This window comes from Lithobates pipiens, unplaced genomic scaffold, assembly GCF_037356315.1.
Source record: "Lithobates pipiens isolate NorthernLeopardFrog02 unplaced genomic scaffold, aLitPip1_a1.2 Scaffold_18, whole genome shotgun sequence".
In the NCBI taxonomy this organism is placed as follows: domain Eukaryota; kingdom Metazoa; phylum Chordata; class Amphibia; order Anura; family Ranidae; genus Lithobates; species Lithobates pipiens.
This window is the reverse complement of record NW_027507758.1, coordinates 89,437,709-89,457,923: the sequence shown is the minus strand read 5'-3', so window position 1 is coordinate 89,457,923 and position 20,215 is coordinate 89,437,709.

Below are 20,215 nucleotides of genomic sequence, written 5' to 3'. Positions count from 1 at the left end.
AATCCATCTATGTCCGCCCATGGAGCCCTCATGGGTCTGCCCCTATGTGCTGTGCAAATGCAAATGTAAAAAAAAAAAAAAAACATCCATCCCACTCAGTTCTGGTTCAGCAGGGGATGAACAGAGTGGAGGAGCATTGTGTAAAAGGGCCCTTAACTTTGCATTATTGCATTTTCATTCATTTGAAATGGGCTGTCAATGCACCACAACATTGTCAAAAACACACATGGGTCTTATTTTTAAACTCAGCACACCACAATGTACATAGTAGTGTACTGCAGTTCAGATGTCTTATCTGCTACTGTACGGAACCTGTCCAATTTTTTTTTCTATAGCATATACAATAGGTGCTAATGGGCCCATAAATATTTGCGGGTTGATTTACTAAAGGGGAATAGACTGTGCAAGAGCAGTTGCCCCAGATGTTAGTAAATATGAGCAAAAGCTCTACTGACTTCCATCATTCAATCATATGCAAGGAAAAATTTTGTTTTTATTTTCCTTGCACATGATTTGATATTCTTTGCAAATTGAAGCTTTACTTCATCTACTAAGCTCTGGAGCAATTGCACAGTCTATTTGCCTTTAGTAAATCAACCCCTCTGTCACTGCACTGAAGTAGGGGGAGGCAGGTATCAATTGCAAGCACCTAGTGTGATATCTGCACCCCCCCCCCCCCCCTCTGCCCCCAAACCTTTCTGTCAAAGCCTAATGCCGGACTGTTTTGAGAAACAAAGCTTTGACAGCCCCAAGAAGTATCAAAGCTTACAGAGCCATCCAGTGGCAAATCACTATTACTATGACGGGTAGACTCTTAGGCCAATAGGAGCATGGAGGCATGAAGGAAAGGGCAAGTGTCACTATCAGAAAGTGTTGAATCTTTCCCTGTCAGAACAACTTGAGATAAAGCTGTGACAAAATAGTTTTGGGTGGCTGCTACAGTTATGCACAGGGGCTGCAATGAAATGGAAATCCATTTCCTTTCCTTCAATAACAGTCTCTTTAAGGCTCTTTCACACTAGCGGTATTATTTACCGCCCCCTTAAAAGCAAACCGTGGCAGACCTTTTTTCGGAGGGCGGTGAAAAGAGGTTAGCAGGTGATGCTACCAACTCCTGAAGCCTCTTTTCTTTTCTTTTTTTGCCAAAAGGCAATTTCCTGTAGGACATTGGCACAACTACAAGCCAGATGTTTGGCTCTATGTACGCTCTTCCCTTTTGTGATCCATCTAATGAGGGATTGATTGTCTAGGTTAGCTATCTTTTTTATAAATGTTTTATATTTTTTGTTCTATATAATATTTTTATATATAATTTGTTTTGTTGTTTAACAAAATCTTTTTATGCTTTTAACATTTTTGGATAGAGATATTAATGTTTGTTTAATTAGAAATCCTTTCTTTTATCGGTCTTATGTAATACTTAAATTTTCTGAGACACTGAATTTGGGGTTTTCACTAGCTATAAGCCATAATCATTAAAATTTAAATAAAAATGATTGAAATATATCACTCTATGTGTAATGAATCTATATAATATATAAGAGTTTCACTTTTTGAATTGAATTACTAAAATAAAGTAACTTTTTGATATTCTAACTTTTTGAGATGCACCTGTACATTCGACTCTGGTTGATGTCAATGTATATTTTCCTATAGAGAATCAGATATTTGTTTGGGGATCTGATTTATAAGACATATCAGATTGAATCTTGAGTTGATTGGAAAGATTGTGGTCGGCCATCTTTAAATGAAATTGAGGCTTGGTTTGTCTGCAAAACACAGTTCGGCCAGTCGGCCATTTTGTTTATCAAAATGAGGCAGAGAAGTCTGCCCATTTTACCCGAGGCTTGATTTCCTTGCGAGCCACGGCTCCATCGGGCATCTTTTATATGAAAAAAGAAGAGGGAGTGGTACTTTAAATGAAGCACGAAGTTGAATAAAAAGATCAAAATCATATGTATATTGCAGTGTATCAAAGTAAAGTTAGTAATATATAATTATAATAATAATGATGATGATTAGTATCCCAATACAATTCATGTATATACATACATATAAAACATGATACCACATGACAGTTGAAGGAGTTGTGTATACCCAACCTGTTGAATCCTCTGTTAAGTATCAAAATTTGTTGAGTGTAAATAGCATAGTTACTAAAAATTCATGTAGTATCTTAAAACCACATGCCTGATATAATGAGAGATTGCATATAAATCTAGTAACAACAATTTTTTGTTGCGCTAAAGACAACAACTTAGTGCATAGATGTATTTAAAAAATGGGAAGGAGGGGGTTAAAAATCTCCAGGAATAGGATACTGTTTAAAAATGACAGCAATAGGTCAGTGATCAGTTATTTAAAAAAATATAATGACTCTTGATGTAATTAAAGTTGCTAGCATGGGGCAGGAGGCAGCATGCAGAAGACACCTTGAAGAGAAATACATCATTGCAACGCGACCTGGCCCCCACAGAATGACGATCCCCGCTGCTCCTTGCCGACCTCAGCCTGGGACACTGGAATCCACCGGCGCCGCCAGACGGGACTGCACAGCACAAAGTGGTCACCCTCTCTGGAGCCCAATCACCCATTATATTGCCCACCTGGACTTCACCATTAAGATGTGCCTGTTTTTAATTAACACAGAGTGAGTGCATTTTGACTACAATCAATAAAACGTGTGTTATATTACTGCACTTAGGTTGCGCTGCTGCTTGTTTCTCCTTTTTATATAAATCTAGTAAACACATGATGGATTGAAACACGGCATATGAAAAAGCTCAACGCCTCCACTACGAACTGGGGACCCCCTAGGGGCATCATTTCCAGGAGCTGTGGCAGTGTGAACTGCATGCACAGCCCAACACAAGGCTACATCCAAGGAGGACAGATATCCATAGAATGGCGATTCCCCATGAGTGACAAGGAATGTTGACAGAACCTTCATAAAAGGACTTCTGTGAAAAATATTGATATGTATTTCACTGCCACACCTTGTTTTGTAAGTTACCTAGAGACTTGTGGTTTTAAGATCCTGCATGAATTTTTTGTAACTGTGCTATTTACACTCAACAGTATTTGATACTTAACAGAGGATTCAATAGGTTGCGTATTCACAACTCCTTCAACTGTTATGTGGTATCATGTTTATATGTATGTATATACAGGAATTGTATTGGGATACTGATCATTATTATTATATATTACCAATTAGACTTTGATACACTGCAATATACTTTCAATTTTGACCTTTTTATTCAACTGCGTGCTTCAGTTAAAGTCCCCCCCCCTCTTCTTTTTTCATTTAGATAGGGATTGCGGTGTATGACCTTATCAGGTCACAGCTTCATTTAAAGTCTCAAAACCCTTCTCTTTCAAACATCTTCAATATGAAAATGAGGCTTGGCTTTCTTGTGAGCCACGGCTCCACCGACCATCTTAATATGAAAATGATGCTGACTAGTCCAGTTGCCATTTTAGAACAAAAATGAAGCTTGATTTGATCTGCAATTTAGGAGCTTATCCCCCATTAGATGGAGTATTTATATAGCATGGAGGCTCACTTGGCATTTATGCCCCCAAAGACATCAGTTATGAAGAAATGTGTAGGGCGGGGCTAACGCATGCGACGTTGCTATACAGATCTGAATGTTTGGATTGCTTTTAACATTGCCCAGGAATGTCTCTCATATTAGGTGCATATTTATCTTGAAAGTGTGAGTAGTTTTATACATTTTGAGCTTTAATAAAATTTGATACTGTTTTACGTTATATGGGTTTCCCCATCTTAATTTAATGGCAATTTCTGTGGAGTATATGAAGGACACTGACAAAAATGTATGCTGAAAAGCTGGAGACAGTGTGAAACTCTAACCAAGGGGTGCCTATCAAGGTTTTAATGACGAGATATCAACTACAAGAAGATTTGAGACTGCAGTAGGGTTCTTTTGCTCTGGTCAGAGTCCAATTCTTGTGGTTGTGGCGTCTCACCAGGGTGGTCACAAGTCCTGGCTCAGCACATCAGTTTCTGGCATCACAGCAGTGTTTCTTTAAACATTGGAATTATTACAGTATCTTCATATATTTGAATTTCTACTTTTGTTACTGAATACCTACTTTGTTTACATCATGGACTTCATTATCATCACTTTAATATTTTTTTTTTCTTTTGATACTGAATGTTCACAATATGTGACTATCACAGCACTTTTATATTTGTCATTGTTGTTTCAGTCGGTAGCATAGTAAACCCTTTATATTCATGTGTTTGCCTCCGAGTTACAACGCTGCCCCATTCACATACATAGGAAATTGAGGGGGTGAAGAAGTAGGAAGGTTCGTAGTGTATTACTTACAATTATATATAAAGCTAATGTACGTGACATCCATAGCCAGTGCTTCAGCATGTTTTTATGCTTTTAATAGATTCTGATGCTAACAAATGCCTATAGGAAAATCTTTAACATCTTATAAAAGGTAGACAAGGACACAACCAGACTGGACTTGAAGGCCTCTTGAATCTAGTAATGAGTAAATCCAAGCAACGCCTAATATCAAATGGCTTAGCTAGCAGGCCTGCCAGGCGAAGAAAAATTCAAAGATGAAAAATAATAAGCATGTTGGTCAAAATGCATAATGTTCATGCTTAGCTGAAGCATACCTTTAAAGGGTAACAGCAAGGGATCAGTGGAGTGGGTAATGTTTGAAGTGTGAATACCTTGAAGGTCACCCTTACACTAAGATTCCATAAAAATCTGTAAGGTATTCAGGACATTTTCCATCAAAAAGGAAAACCTGATCACACATCCTTCTGCTGCTGGGATTTAGCTTTTCTTCTCTGTCTAAAAGCTTACTGCAATTAATAAACATCATCGCACTTTGGAGAAATTCCATTTTATTTTCAAAAGTGATGATCTGCACAAGTTATGGATCATTATTGATTTTCAAAACATCTCAACACAGGAAACTGAAATTAAGAATGGAAACATTTGCATCCGTATTCCTGGGCCAGTTATTACTATTGTGTATGGTGACACATTTATGTGGTGTGGCAGCAAAGGTAAGGGATTGACTGCTGCCTAGATACCAGGGTTGTAATAGACAGTTACATTTACTCTTCTTTGGGTGCCAAACAGCTCTCCAAGGTCCCTCCACATCACTCCATGTTACTTGACGTGATCTGAAGTCAATTATACTTTGTAGCACCCCCAATACTGCATATATGCACCAACCCTCTGTTATTACTGTCTGTACAAGTCACCAATGAGCAAGGCCCAGAACGCAGGCAGTCTAATAGCATACCACATGCCTTTGAATAATTAGACCTCTGCTACTTGATTTACTTTGTAAATGCATCAGCAGGGAGGGGATCAAAGTCTACAGCATTAAGACCCCTTTCACACTGAGGCGGTTTTTAGGCATTTTAGCACTAGGAATAGCCTCTAAATAGCGCCTGAAAACCATACAACATTCATTTCAGTGTGTCTTTGCACACTGGGGTGGTGTGCTTGTGGCACTTTAGGAAAAGTCCTGCAAGCAGCATCTTTGGGGCGGTTTGGGACCGCTGTATACAGTGCTTCCAAAACGCCCTGCTCATTGAAATGAATAGGCAGCACTTCGGAAGCGAAACACAGGTGTTTTTATCCCTTTAACCCCCTTCTAACATACGCACTAAAATCACAGTTCTCCCCTTATTAAGCTTCTAATACAAACAAAGGAGAAGGTGCTGCATGCTGATAGAAAGTAATTGAAACTAGACTTGATTATCTCAGTTGTGATTTTGAGGATTAATTAGTAAACAGTGCCTGGAGCTAGGACTGTAAGTGAGGGCTTGTTGAGAATCTGTAAATCCCCCTAGTCTAGAAACAGGTGCCCTTTAAACGAGAGGCCTTTTTCCAACCTAACTATGCTTAAACATTTCCGCTCCACTGTCCTACTACCTATCCTGCCTAACATATTTATGTATACTTTTTAAATAATAAAGTCTGGCGCCGTTATGTTTAAATGAATATGTGTCCGCCAACAATTTGTGAATACTCCCAATATTTCAAAAAAACTTTTACTCCAATCCACTATTAGTTGTGAAAAAAATTCCAAAGTAAATTGTATAAATTACAATAATACATTCATGTATTAATATTTTAAAATAATGTGCTCAAAAATAAAACAAATTATTGTGCATAAACACGTGTTTTGTATCAATGAATCCTATCTGCACGAAGAAGCATTAAAAAAACATGAAAATAATACTGTGATCAACACACAACAAAAATCCAAAATAATGAAAAAAAAAGAAAAATCCACTTTGCTGTGGAGTAATAAATTTTGTGACCATCTGCCATGCTTTAAAGAATTTTGAATGCGCTCTTCTTTAAAATTATATCAAGAACCATGTGCAATAGACTGAATGCACTCCACTCATGCACGTGGTGGAGCACTTGAGATATTTTGAATAAGAGTACGTTCAAAATTCTTTAAAGCATGGTGGATGGTCACAAAGACTGTTACTCCACAGCAAACAGGGTTTTTTGTTTTGTTGTTTTTTTGGATTTTTGTTGTGTTTTGATTACAGTATCATTTTCATGTTTTTTATGCTTATTCGTGCAGATGGGATTCATTGATATAAAACAAGTTTTGAATCATTTATACACACAATAATTTGTTATATTTTTGAGCACCATATTTCAAAATATTTATACATAATAATAGTATTATTGCCATTTATACAATTCACATTGAAATTTTTTGCACAATTTTGAGTGAGTTTGAGTAAAAAGTTTTTTGAGATATTGGGAAGTATTCACAAATTTTTGATGGACACATTAAATTTAAACACAGCCCCAGACTTTATTATTTAAAAGCATTTTCTTTTGTGTGGTTTACACTTAAAGGGGCAGCAGTTTTATGTACAGTTATCAGAGATTTTCACTTTCTTTACGGGAACATAATATTTGTGTATACTTACCGACAGTATTATTAGCCCACTCTGGTCTGGCCACATAATCCCCTGTGTCAGTGTATCATATAAATGTACTCACCAAGGCCAAGATGCCGAGAGCGGTCACTGTTGCGACTCGGCGCAGACCACCCCTGAAGGTGGCACAGAGGGTGGTTGCACCAAGAGGCACAAGCTACCAGTAGGACAGTCACTTGCTAGTAGATCAGCAGGTAGCTTGAGCAGAGCTGAAAGGTGATGTCCCGTGGGAAGGTCCAGAAGCAATAGTAGCAAAGGCAGAATCCAGGAGGCAGGCCAGGGGTCAAATACAGTCCAGATCAGAAGACAACAAGTACCAGGAACGCTGAGACAGAAGGGTAATCCAAAGACAAGCCAGGGGTCGAACACAGAAGATAGCAGGTAAGTCCAGGTGCAGGCTGAGGGTCAAACACGTTCAGAAAGCGGGAGTCCAAGGTCAAGCCAGAGGTCGGGTCAGGAGAAGATCAGCGAGGTCGATGAGGCAATCCGGGTCACAATGGGTAATACAGATCACAAGAGCAGATGTGAGAATCACAGGAAGCTGAAGACGAACCAGCAGTTTGTTTGGATGACCTCACTTCCTTTATAGGCCAGCTAGGGGTCACACCCTGTGTGTGTGCTTGTGTGCATTCCTATTGCACACAACTGTGCGCCAGAGCGCTTTACCCATGCGCATCTTATGACACAGTGAGTGGTGGCTGAAGGGGAGAGGAGGGAGAGCTCAACAACGGCTTGGAATTCCAGCCATTATCGGCATTCAGTCCTCTCCCCTGCAGCTGTCGCTCACCAACACAAGGCTGGAGCAGACTAAATATAGGTAAGTATACAGATCTTTTTACATAGGTTAGGCAGGATAGATAGCAAGAGGAGGGATAGAACATTTAAAGAGGTACTGAAGTTTGCTCACATAATATGTATTAAAAACCTCTTTGAAATTGTAAGGCTTCCTTTAAACCACTTTGCATATTATATTATATATATATATATATATACTGTGATTCTGTACTTGCTGGCAAACTCTCGCAATAGTGAGAAAGAGAGAGGTGTGCATGATGTCATAAGCCTAGACGAATTACCAGGCAAAGAAAGAGGAAGCAAGCGGGATAAGGTATTTATCGGCAGAAAAATAATGTTTTACTTTCCAAAGTTAAAACAAAGGCAGAATATTTACGAGATGGAAAGGTGAAAAAAATGACTGAAGGTCCGCTTTAAAGAGGAAGTAAACCCTGATGGGTTTACTTCCTCTTTCATTCCCTGCAAAGGTAAAGCATAATGGACTACTATGCATCGCATAGTAGTCCATTATGTGTCACTTACCTGACACAGGAGCCAGCGAAGTCACCGCTGTCCCCTGTAGTCCGGCGCATCCATCTTCTCGTGGGTCTCGCCGCTCCGCTGCTGTCATTTGGCGAAGCCGCGATGACGTCACTCCCACGCATGCGCACGGGAGCCGCCACGGGAGGCGCATGGGCCGTAGACAGCGCTGCTTGTCTTTCGGCACAGTTTAGGAGATATTTCTTGGACCTACAGGTAAGCCTTAATCTAGGCTTACCTGTAGGTCAAAGTGTGTTGTAAGGGTTTACAACCACTTTAACAATAGTGTTATGTTGTAATTCCACTTTAAGGTATCACATGATACAATGCAACATGTCTGCTCTATGAATGTATCATCCTCTGCACAACGTCCTCTTCTGAAAGGCCTCCCTATAGAGCAGTGATGGCGAACCTTGGCACCCCAGATGTTTTAGAACTACATTTCTCATGATGCTCAACTACACTGCAAAGTGCATGAGCATTATGGGAAATGTAGTTTCAAAACATGTGGGGTGCCAAGGTTCGCCATCACTGCTATAGAAATGTGTGTGTGTATATAATAATCTATATAAGAATATAAATGATACAAGGTGGTTTTTAAATGTGAAAACAGGCCTTTCAGCAACATGCACATTCCTGTATGTATACATTTCTGGCATGCCACAATATACAGCAACAGTAATACATAGAATTAGTTTTTTTTGTAAAAGCTATATATATTAAAAATTTGCCAAATGCGCACTGTACATTTACTGTGACATTGTGAGGGCCGGCTGTGCAGAATTATGTATAATTACATCATCCTGCATCCCCGTCCAGCTGTGCCTCACAGCACATGTTGTCACCGGATCACAGCCAGTGATTGCCCACTTGCAGCCAGCGATCTGTTCTGAGCTTCAGGGAACACTAGAAGCTATTGTGAACAGTTTTTTCAAGCTTCAGCGTTTAAGAGCAGAAAAAAATATTTTTTGTAAAGTTTTTAGGAGCATTTTCCCAGCAGAAAGGAAAAACAAAAAAACAAAAAAACAAAACCCACGTTAAACACTCCTAAAAGCTTTTTTCAAGCAGTGCATTTTTTTATCCCTTCATGTACATTAAAAAGCGCTAAGAAACTAATGCTCCTAAAATGCTACTACCATCCGGCACAAAAATGCTATTATCAGCATTTTTCATCTAGCATTTTTTGAGCTTATGAAGAATGTTAGTATGCATGGAGCCTAAACAGCACAGAGTTGTGTTCAGTGACAGGAAATCTAGTTGGTCTTTCATTTCCCTACTAAGCACGGAATGAAAACAACTAAATACCCAGTAGAAGCAGCACATATTACACACAACACTTGTTAGGCATACATTTAACCCCTTGATCGCCCTAGATGTTAACCCCTACCTGCCCAGTGTCATTAGTACAGTGACTGTGCATATTATTGGCACTAATCACTGTAATAATGTCACAGATATCGTCTGTGGCAGTTAGTTGTCACAAAGGAGGTGATTTACGAAAGCCGTGCGCCATCCACACATTTCCTTATTTACTAACTGGTGCGCCGGAACAGAACGCGAAGCCCACATTTACTATAGTGATCTCAGCACACAGGAGAATGCAATCTGTGTGCCACTATGGACATGGTGCACAACAAACCCCAAATCAATATTGACAGAAGATGGAGGTGCCAATATTATGGGGTGATGTGAGGAACTTTAGTAACAAAGTGCGTGGGATCAATGTAAGCAGTGCGCATGCGCAAGCGGCTCTTGCGCTCGTTTACATGCATTTGTTCACTGCGCGGCCAAAATCTTAGTAAATGTTAAGCAATGTACATGCAATTGCATGGGATGAACGGGAGCACCTGTAAACTTGACAATTTTTTTTTTTTTTTTTTTTACGCTGGTTCACCTCTATGTATTTTTTTAAGGAGATTTGCACATAGGTCATGTTAGCATTTAATGTTGACAACATGTGACATGTACTTTGTTAAAATTATGGAAAAAGACTCTTGCTCCTCCTAAAAGGGCATTTAACCTTCCCCCTCTATTGCATATGATTTCCTTGGGCTAGCTTTTGCTTTTAAACGGGGAACTCCACACTCCATTCTCCAATGCTCTTGTCTCCCCCCTCTAATCCCTTGGATTTCCATGGGTTAACTTTTGCTTTTAAAGGGGAACTCCACTCCATTCTCAAAAGGCTGTGAGCTGCCTTCCCCAATCCAAACCACAACCTTTTTCAGAGTATACAACAAGGCCAGCTAGGAAAGGGGCAAGAAGAGCGATCACCCAACCCCTGCTGAACCATACAAGGCCACATGCACTCAACATAACTGGCTGCCTTTGGGGCTTGTTGGGCTCAGCCCAATACCAACCACAAAGCACATGGTACCCAATAGTTTAAAGGGGCTTTCCACATTCCATAAAGCCCCCTGTCTGCAGCCCCCCATTACCCCAGCATAGGGTTGTGTGGAAGAGGCCCTTGGCCCCCTGAATATGTGTGTGTGTGAATATGGGAACAAGGTGGTTGACTTTTGGGGTGCCCGAACCCCTCCTGTACCCAAACATCCACCCCCCTTTCATGGGCTGGTTTGCTGTGTGCTTGGCTAGGGGGTTGTTAGTGTGTGAATATGGGAACAAGGTGGTTGACTTTTGGGGTGCCCAAACCCCTCCTGCCCCCAAACATCCACCCCCTTTCATGGGCTGGTTTACTGTGTTTGGCTAGGGGTTTGTTAGTGCGTGAATATGGGAACAAGGTGGTTGACTTTTGGGGTGCCCGAGCCCCTCCTGCCCCCAAATATCCACCCCCCTTTAATGGGCTGGTTTGCTGTGTGTGGCTAGGGGTTTGTTAGTGTGTGGGAGGGGCACAATATTTTTTTAGTTTGGGTGGTATTTTCCATGTCGGGGGTTCTCATTTTAAGCCTTAACGGGCACAAATTACCTTGTATGTATTGGGGGGGTGCAGGCTATTTTTTGTTTTGGGTTAAAATCTTGTAGATTTGTAAGTTCTCTAAAGCCGTACACATCTTTGAAAAATAATTTTGGATACACCACTTTACAGATGCACCACTTTACAGGCAGAGTAAATCTAGTAGTTTTTTTAGCAGTTTTTAAAACTTGCATTGATACATGTCCCCTATTCCCATGTTCTGGTGCGAACCGAATGGGGAGGGGGGTGTTCGGCTCATCCCTAGTGTCCGCTAGCAGAGAAGTTGGGGGTAGATGCCACAGTCCCAATTCTGGAGGCATAATGATGGTCTAGCACAGGTGTCTTCAAACAAAGGTGCTTCAGTTGTTCAGGAACTATAATTCCCATCATGCCTCTGTGAATGTCAGAGTTTCACAATGCTTCCTGGGATGTGTAGTTCCACAACAGCTGGAGAGCCATAGTTTGAAGATTCCTGATCAACTTTAGCATGTCTTCAAAAAAGGTGTTTTTTCATGTGCATTGTATGTGCAAGTGTCATTATAATGGGGGATTTTAATTATTCAAACATAGACTGAGCAGAGGGAACCACGCATTTGTCTAAGGCTCCTTAGTTCCTTGCAGGACAATTTCATGGGTCAGATGGTAAAGGCACCAACTAGAAAAAAACAGTTACTAGATCTACTGATTACCAATACAGACCTAATCACGGATGTGGAAATACGGGGCAATTTAGGAAACAGCGATCACAGGTCAATTGGCTTCAGCAGAAATCACACGAATAGGAAACATAAGGGGAATACAAAGACACTGAATTTCAAAAGGGCCAACTTCCCTAAACTACAAACCTTGCTAGAAGATATACATTGGGATAAAATCTCAGGAACAAAGAACACGGATGAGAGATGGGTTCACTTTAAGAGCATATTAAATAAGGGCATTAGCCAGTGTAATAATATAAATGAACCATCATGACTCCATTTTGTGTATGAGTGTGTGGGAATGTTTGCACAGCAACCTACCCCCTCCCCTATTGTGCTAACTGTGGTCAACCCTGTTTAAGAATGTATATCCTGTTTAGCCTTAGGCAATCAGCTAAGATATGTGACTAATAACCAGGTGTCCTAACTGTTTATAGATAACACAAAATAACAAACTGGTTTAACCCTAGGCATTAAAAACTTACCACTCCCCCTCCTTTTGTTCAATACTGAAAATAAGATGCATTCATACTCAATAAAGACAGACATCCTTTGAATTCACATTTTGTTTCATTGGGTCTCTCACGGTAGCGGGGGTCACAGTGGTCTGCCAAAATTAACCAGGGTGGTCGTCTAGATTTCCTTTCAAATGGGGGCTCGTCTGGGATAAAGCACTCAGCCGTGGTAAGTAAATTTTGTCTTATTTTGACGAATTGTTCTCTTGCCTCGGAACCGATAAATTTATTAGACAGGAGACAGACTACACCTTATAAGTGATAAAGCGGTATTAGGTAGACCTGTCCACAGGAAGGACTTTGTAAAGTTTAAATAAGTAGTACTACACTAATTTTGGGAAGGAGAAAAGGTGTTGGTGTTAATAAGGCAATTACCACCGGGGCCCATAACTGTGTCTTGCTTTTCTTATCTATCTCATAGAAGTATAAAATAACTTGTTGTGTGAACTGAAACTGCAAAGTAAGGCAGTCTTTCTCTCGCTGTGATAATGGGTCTGTTGCAGAGAAAGGATCTTCCACCTCCTCCAAACGCCGGGGGAAATTGTAAAGATTACGTAGCCAGAGTATGTGGAACTGACTATGAGTTTATAAACCGCTGTGTATCTAACTGGGTTAACAGAAAGTATGCACAGTAATGATCCATTTCCTCAAGAAGGAGATAATGATGAATTTCACATGGATATGGTGGAGACTAGAAAGCCTTCTCATGGTATTCCGGTGATCTCCAATGGGACATTGAGTACATGAGAAAAGGGGGGAACTGGTTAAAATATGTCCCTTATTGGATTCAGAGAAATAGTAAGAAACAAAAGAAGCACTCTAAAGACCTAAATAGATAGGATACTGATAAGAAACAGAAGGATGGGGCAGAGAAAAAGAGACCAGATCCAACTGCCCCTCCCCTCCCATTCAACCCTCCACCATACACAAAAAAATCTATCCCAGTCTCACAAAAGAAGATGTACACCTGCTGGCTGGACACCATGCCAAGCAGCAAAAGCCATGCAGAAATCCTGCACCTATGTCTAGTACTGACATAGACAGGAAACCAAATACCCAAGTACAGAAAAGGATTATGAGGAAGCAATAAGAAAGACAAAGGCAAAGTTAAAAGAGGATTATGAATTAAAGTTAAGGAAGGAATTGCTCAGATGGTAGAGCACTTTCTTAAACAGGGAATTTTAAAAGAGACAGTTTCACCCTTCAACAAACCTATAAATCCAGTTAAAAAGGTGGATGGCAGTTATAGGTTTGTGCAGGACCTAAGGCCCATAAACAACTAAGTTTTACCTACCCACAACCTGTCTCTTTTAAAAGAGGATGGTTTAGATCTGTTACATTGGTTAGCAAATAATGGTCACAAGGTTTCTAGGGAAATGCTACAATGGTGTCTGGAAACAGTTGAATACCTTAGTTTTGTGCTTTCTAAAGGAATGAGGAAAATCAGTCTGCAGCTCTCGTGGGTCTGCCCCGCCCACTTACTAAGAAAGATATACTGTCTTTTCTTGGTATGATTGGTTACTGCCACCAAGGGATACCTGATTGTTCCTACTATGATAACCTCCTGAGACAAACCACAAATATCGACATGCCAGATTGTGTAAAATGGAATCATTAAATGTGTAATGCTTTTGTGTAACTTAAAACTGCAATGGTCACAGCTTCTAGTCTTGGATTACTTGAATATGGCAAGATGTTTCACTTATTTGCCATGGACAACTGTAAAACCATGGCAGGAGTCCTAGCGCAGGAGCATGGGGGCAAACTCTGCCCTACTGCATTTTTTCAAGGGTTGTGCCTATGCCGGTACATCTCAGAGCTTTAGCATCCTGTGCAATGATTGTGGAGATGGCTACTTCCTTCCCCGTGGGTCATGCAACTAAACTACATACTACCCATAATGTGTCCGTCCTGTTAAAGAACAGCCACACTCAACACATGGAGGCTCAAAGGTTGATCTTGTTGTCGAACCCAAAACTCGAGATAAAATATACATCGCCCATCTCTGGTCCCCCTCCTATACTAAATGCCTTACTAGGCTTGAAGGGTGAGGAAGATGAAGTAGTACCCCAGCATGAGTGCATGGACCTCATACACCAAGATACAGCTCCCAGGTCTGACATGTCTTCGACCGCCCTCCCTGATGCACAAAATGCATTTGTAGATGGCTCTTGTTCAATGCCGAATGATAACACATATCACACGGGGTATACTGTAGTTCAACTACCCAATGTAATACTAGAAGCAAACCCAGTTCCCTTTCAGTCAGCTCAAGCAGCAGAACCGATAGTACTCACAAGAGCCCGTCAGCACTTTGAGGGACGAGACATGAACATATACACTGATTACAAATACGCATTCGGGGTCGTACGCGATTTCTGAGTCATTTGGCAAAGAAAGGTTTACATAGCGGTCAATGGTAAATCCAACTCCCATTCCACTTTAGTTACAAGTCTGTTAGAAGCAATACAACTTCCAAAATCAATAGCCATCCTCCATTGCAAAGCACACAGGACCCCAGGATGACATCGCTAAGATAAATGCACTAGCAGATAGAATAGCAAAAGAAGCAGCTAATAGGCAGGAGGCCACAATACAAATGCCCTTCCTAACTCCAGAAATGCCCCTTTAGACCAAACCTTATGTGACCTCCAGGTCCACGACACCCCCGAGGACATTAAGAAATGGAACATTGAAGGAGTGCAGAAAAGCCCTTTTGCCAAGAAGGGAGACCATGCATACCTGTAGCTAGTGCACCTCTATTTATCTCACAATATACAATATCATTGGATAGGACACAGAGGCTGGAAAGTTACATGTGGTTTATTGTATAAAGAATTTTCATCCCCGATCTTCCCTCATTAGTGAAATCATTTGTTGAAAGATGCATTACATGCCTCAGGAACAATCTAAGAAATCCACACAAGGCAAAACACGAACACCTTGTTTACCCGTCAACACCCTTCACTCATCTTCAGATTTATTTTACACACATGCCCAAACTAGGCAAGAGACAAGAATATTTACTTGTGATAGTAGATATGTTCTCATGATGGACAGAAGTGTTCATCACCACAAAGGAAGATGCACAGTCAGAATCCTTACCCAGGAAATAATCCCAAGATGGGGCTGCCCACTTCATAAGAAGGCAGACAATGGTCCTGCCTTCAAAGCCATAGTATGTCAAGATTTAGTGAAAACACTGAAGATTAACTGGAAATTTTACATTCCATACCACCCCCAGAGTTCAGGGATAGTTGAAAGAATGAATAGGACACTCAAAGATAAAATCAGGGAAGCCACACAGGGAACCTTCAATGGATGGAAAAAATTGCTCCCTGCAGTCCTTGCAGAGGTAAGAATGACTCTCTTGAAGACCACAGGTCACTCCCCTTTCGAGGTCTTGATGGGCAGACCCTCCCCACCCCATGGGCCAGACAGCCACTAATGTTTGAAAGAGGGGATATTGATCTCATACAGGAGTAGCATGTTAAGAAATTGATTGAAACTTTGGCTAGAGTTGAAAAACCTTTCGCTCGCACCTCTCCTTTTTCTTCACAGGAACACTTTCCAGGTGGGGTACACAGTAGTGGTCCAGCAACTGAATTGTAACAAGAAGCAAGAGTACCCACTTGGACCCCTGACTACAGTGATCCCAGTTACCCGAACAGCCATTCTGGTAGAGGGACAACAGGCTTGGATCCATGCCAGTCGTGTGAAGAAGGTGAACCAAACACCTAAGAAGCAAGATAAAGCACAGAGGTGAAGCAGGTGATACAAATCCACAAACAGTGAGTGAAGCAGGTGGTCAAGACTCTGAAAAAGATGACCTTGCTTATTTCAACACAGACTTCTTGGTTGGCTTTGGGCCTCCTGTTCTTGATGACTTTGATGGTGTTCCTACCAACGTGGATCATAACCCACTATATTTATCATTCTGAAGACTTGGGGGCCCTTATAGGTATATGTGGCATACTCAATAACATCACTAATACACTTATTAGACATAGAAGGGATGTGTATTCGGATTATGAGGGAACTAAAACTGATAGTTTCACAGACAAAATGTTGTTACTTAAGTCAGCAAATACTTTTAATAATCGGACACATGTACCTGTCCCAGGGTCCAGGGGAACAAAGCCCTGTTCAACTTCCCCTCCTCTCTGCGGCGCCAGAAGTCACTGTGGGCACCTGGCTGTGGCTTCACAGCCGGGCATGCACGAGACACGCCGTGACTGGCCAGGCAATCATCTGGGACCTGTGAAGATGATTGCCGAGAGGGAAGAGGGAGAGATGATCTCCCTTCCGGTGCACCAGGAGGAAGTGGGAGCTGGAACCCTCTAAAAAGAGGGTATCTGCTCCCCCCCCCCAAAAAAAAATACATGCCAAACGTGGCATGTCAGGGGATCACCTTCCATTAAAGCGGAAGTTCCATTTTTGGGTGAAACTCCACTTTAAATTTAAATATAGCTTTGCCTAGAATATGAATATGAAAAGGATATGAAAAATATTGGATACATCCTAGCACAGCACGTATCCCTCTTATGGCTGTACCCTTGAATATCACCCCGTTCCTGAACGGAACACCTCCCATTACCCTCACTAAAGTAACAATAACATTAAGAAACAACACCATCACCTTTCCAGTCAAGAGCAGAAGTCACTTCCCTGATTGCCGTTTTAGGTTGGGAAATTCATTGCAGGGTGGAGAGGTATGTATCCATACTAAAATGAACTTCTCCTTGGCCCCAGACTTCACACCTTTTACCATCAAAGACTGCAATTTAAATGATACCCGTATGAGCAATACTAATGCTAACACTGAGATGGGAAAGTTGCTTGCACTCCTAGCTCTTGCAGGTCTCTCTATTGATGCACAGCAAATCCTCAGTACTCAGCCGCTAGCCTTGGGAAACAATATATACATCTGTTGTGGGAAAACATGTCATCCATGGACTCTCAGGGATGGTGTTGCCTTGTATCACTGATCCCAATAATGGGTATATTGGGGAACAATAAGGGAGGACACCTGCTGAAGGCTAGCATACACCCCAAGTACCCTCCCAAGCACCGCCACAAGAGATTTGTTCTTAGAGAAAGACATGGCCTGGTCATGGTTCCCCTCAGGGACAGGATGGAGTATTGATATGATGAAAAGCCTGAATAACTACTCTAAAATATTCAACAAGAATTCTGATGACATTTCAAAACCAAACCTGGAGACAAGGGCTATCAGAAAACAGTTAGCACTCACTGGGCTGTGCAAAATAACTGAGGACTATGAATGTTGCCCTTGTATACATAACACCAGTGTAGAGGTACCCGATTATTATGAGATCATTGCACAGCACAGAAAAGAGGTAAACAAACTACAGGTCGAAGCAAGGGATCTAGCTAAAGACATGGAGCACTTTTAACATAGGATGGTTTGGCCTCAGTGGGATATGCACATGGTTAAAAGACATTGCTATGGCTATTATGATGTTGCTTTTTGTATGCTTGTTTAAAACTTATGCACCTAATTTCCCAGGCTACTCAAACCCCTGACCCAGTTGCTAATAGAGCTTACCTCTGCTTATATTAGAAAAAACAAGATGAGTATATTACAATGAAATGGGACACGCCATGTCCATGACTTAAAAGGGGATTGTAATAATATAAATGTACCATTATGACTCCATTTTGTTTAGGGGTGTGTGGGAATGTCTGCACAGCACCCCCCCACCCCCATTGTGTCAACAGTGGTCAAGTGTGTTTAAGAATGTATATCCTGTTTATCCTTAGGCAATCAGCTAAGATATGTGACTAATGACCAGGTGTCCTAACTGTTTATAGATACACATAAAAGTAACAAACTGGTTAACCCTAGACACTAGGCATTAAACTTACCTCCTCCTTTTGCTCTATACTGAATATAAGCTGCATTCATGCTCAATAAAGACAGACATCCTTTGAATTCACATCTTGTTTCACGTGTTTCATTGGGTCTCTCACAGTACCAGGGGTAACAGTATTCTGCTGAAGTTAACCAGGGGAGTCGTCCAGAACCAGAGTTCCTTTCAGCCAGTGCATCTCATTCACTAATAAATTTAAAAGAGCAAACAAAAGTCCAATCTGGCTTAACTCCAAACGTAAACATGCATATAAAAGCAGAGAAGGCCTTCAAAAAAGGTTGAGGTATCATCTTCTGCATTCAGACTTTATAAAGAATGCAACAAGAAATGTAAGGGTGCAATTAGGGTGGCTAAGATAGAACACAAAAGACACATAGCGGAGGAGAGCAAAAAATAAATAAAAAATCCCAAGAAATTCTTTAAGTATATAAACTTTAAAAGAGAGAGGACAGACTATATTGGCCCCATAAAGGATGAGGAAGGGAATTAGGATGGTGAGGGTATTGAATTTATTCTGGTTAGTCGTCTCGAGGGAATCTGGGTGATTCAGTAACCAAAACTGCAGTCTTTATCCTAATGACAAGGGTGGTACAGTGGTGTAGTGGTTAGCACTCTTGCCTAGCAGTAAAAAGGGTCACTGGTTCAAATCCCAACAACGACACTACCTGCCTGTAGTTTGCATGTTCTCCCTGTGCCTGTGTGGGTTTCCTCCGTGTACTCTGGTTTTGAAGTGAGTGTGCAATGTACTGGTGTCTTTATTGAACCTTACTATGTAACTATGACACATAACAGGAAGCACTCTCATAGCTAACCAATCACAGAATTAGAAATAGACTTGGAAAACTTAAACATTAAAAAGTCACCGGGACTAGATTGCTTGCACCCAATGGTCCTTAGGGAACTCAGTCAAGTAGTTGCCAGACCATTGTTCCCAATTTTACTGACTGGAATGGTACCAGCTGATTGGCTTTTCTCCAATGTAGCACAAATATTTAAAAAGGGCCAAAATACATCCCTGGGAATTACAGACCAGGTAGCCTAACATCAATATAGTATGCAAGCTCTTGGGATAAGGGACTATATACAAGATTTTAGTAATGAAAATGGTATCATTAGCCGTAATCAGCATGGATTCACGAAGAATCATTCTTGCCAAACCAATCTATTAATCTTCTATGAGGAGGTGAGCTGCCATCTAGATAAGGAGAGGTGGGTAGATATGGGGTATCTGGATTTTGCAAAAGCATTTGACAGTTCCCCATAAACTTTTACTGTACAAAGTAAGGTCCATTGGCATGAACCATAGGACGAGTACATGGATTGAAAACTGGCTACAAGGGCAGTGATTAATGGGGAGTACTCAGATTAGACACGAGTGGAAAGTGGGGTCCCCCAGGGTTCTGTGCTGGGACCAATTCTATTTAATTTGTTCATAAGCGACCTGGAGGGTGGGGTAAACAGTTCAATCTCTGTATTTGCAGACGAAACTAAGATAAGCAGGGCAATAACTTCTCCGCAGGATGTGGAAACCTTGCAAGTAGATCTGAACAAATTAATGGGGTGGGCAACTACATGGCAAATGAAATTTAATGTGTAAAAATGTAAAATAATGCATTTGGGTGGCAAAAATATGAATGCAATCTACTCATGGGGGGGGGGGGGGGAACTTTGGGGGAATCTAGGATGGAAAAGGACCTGGGGGTCCTAGTAGATGATAGGTTCAGTAATAGCATGCAATGCCAAGCTGCTGCTTTCAAAGCAAACAGAATATTGGCACACATTAAAAAGGTGATTAACTCCAGAGATAAAGCGAAAAGTCTCCCACTCTACAAGACTCTGGTCCAGCCTCACCTGGAATATGCTGTCCAGTTCTAGGCACCAGTCCTCAGGAAGGATTTGCTGGAAAT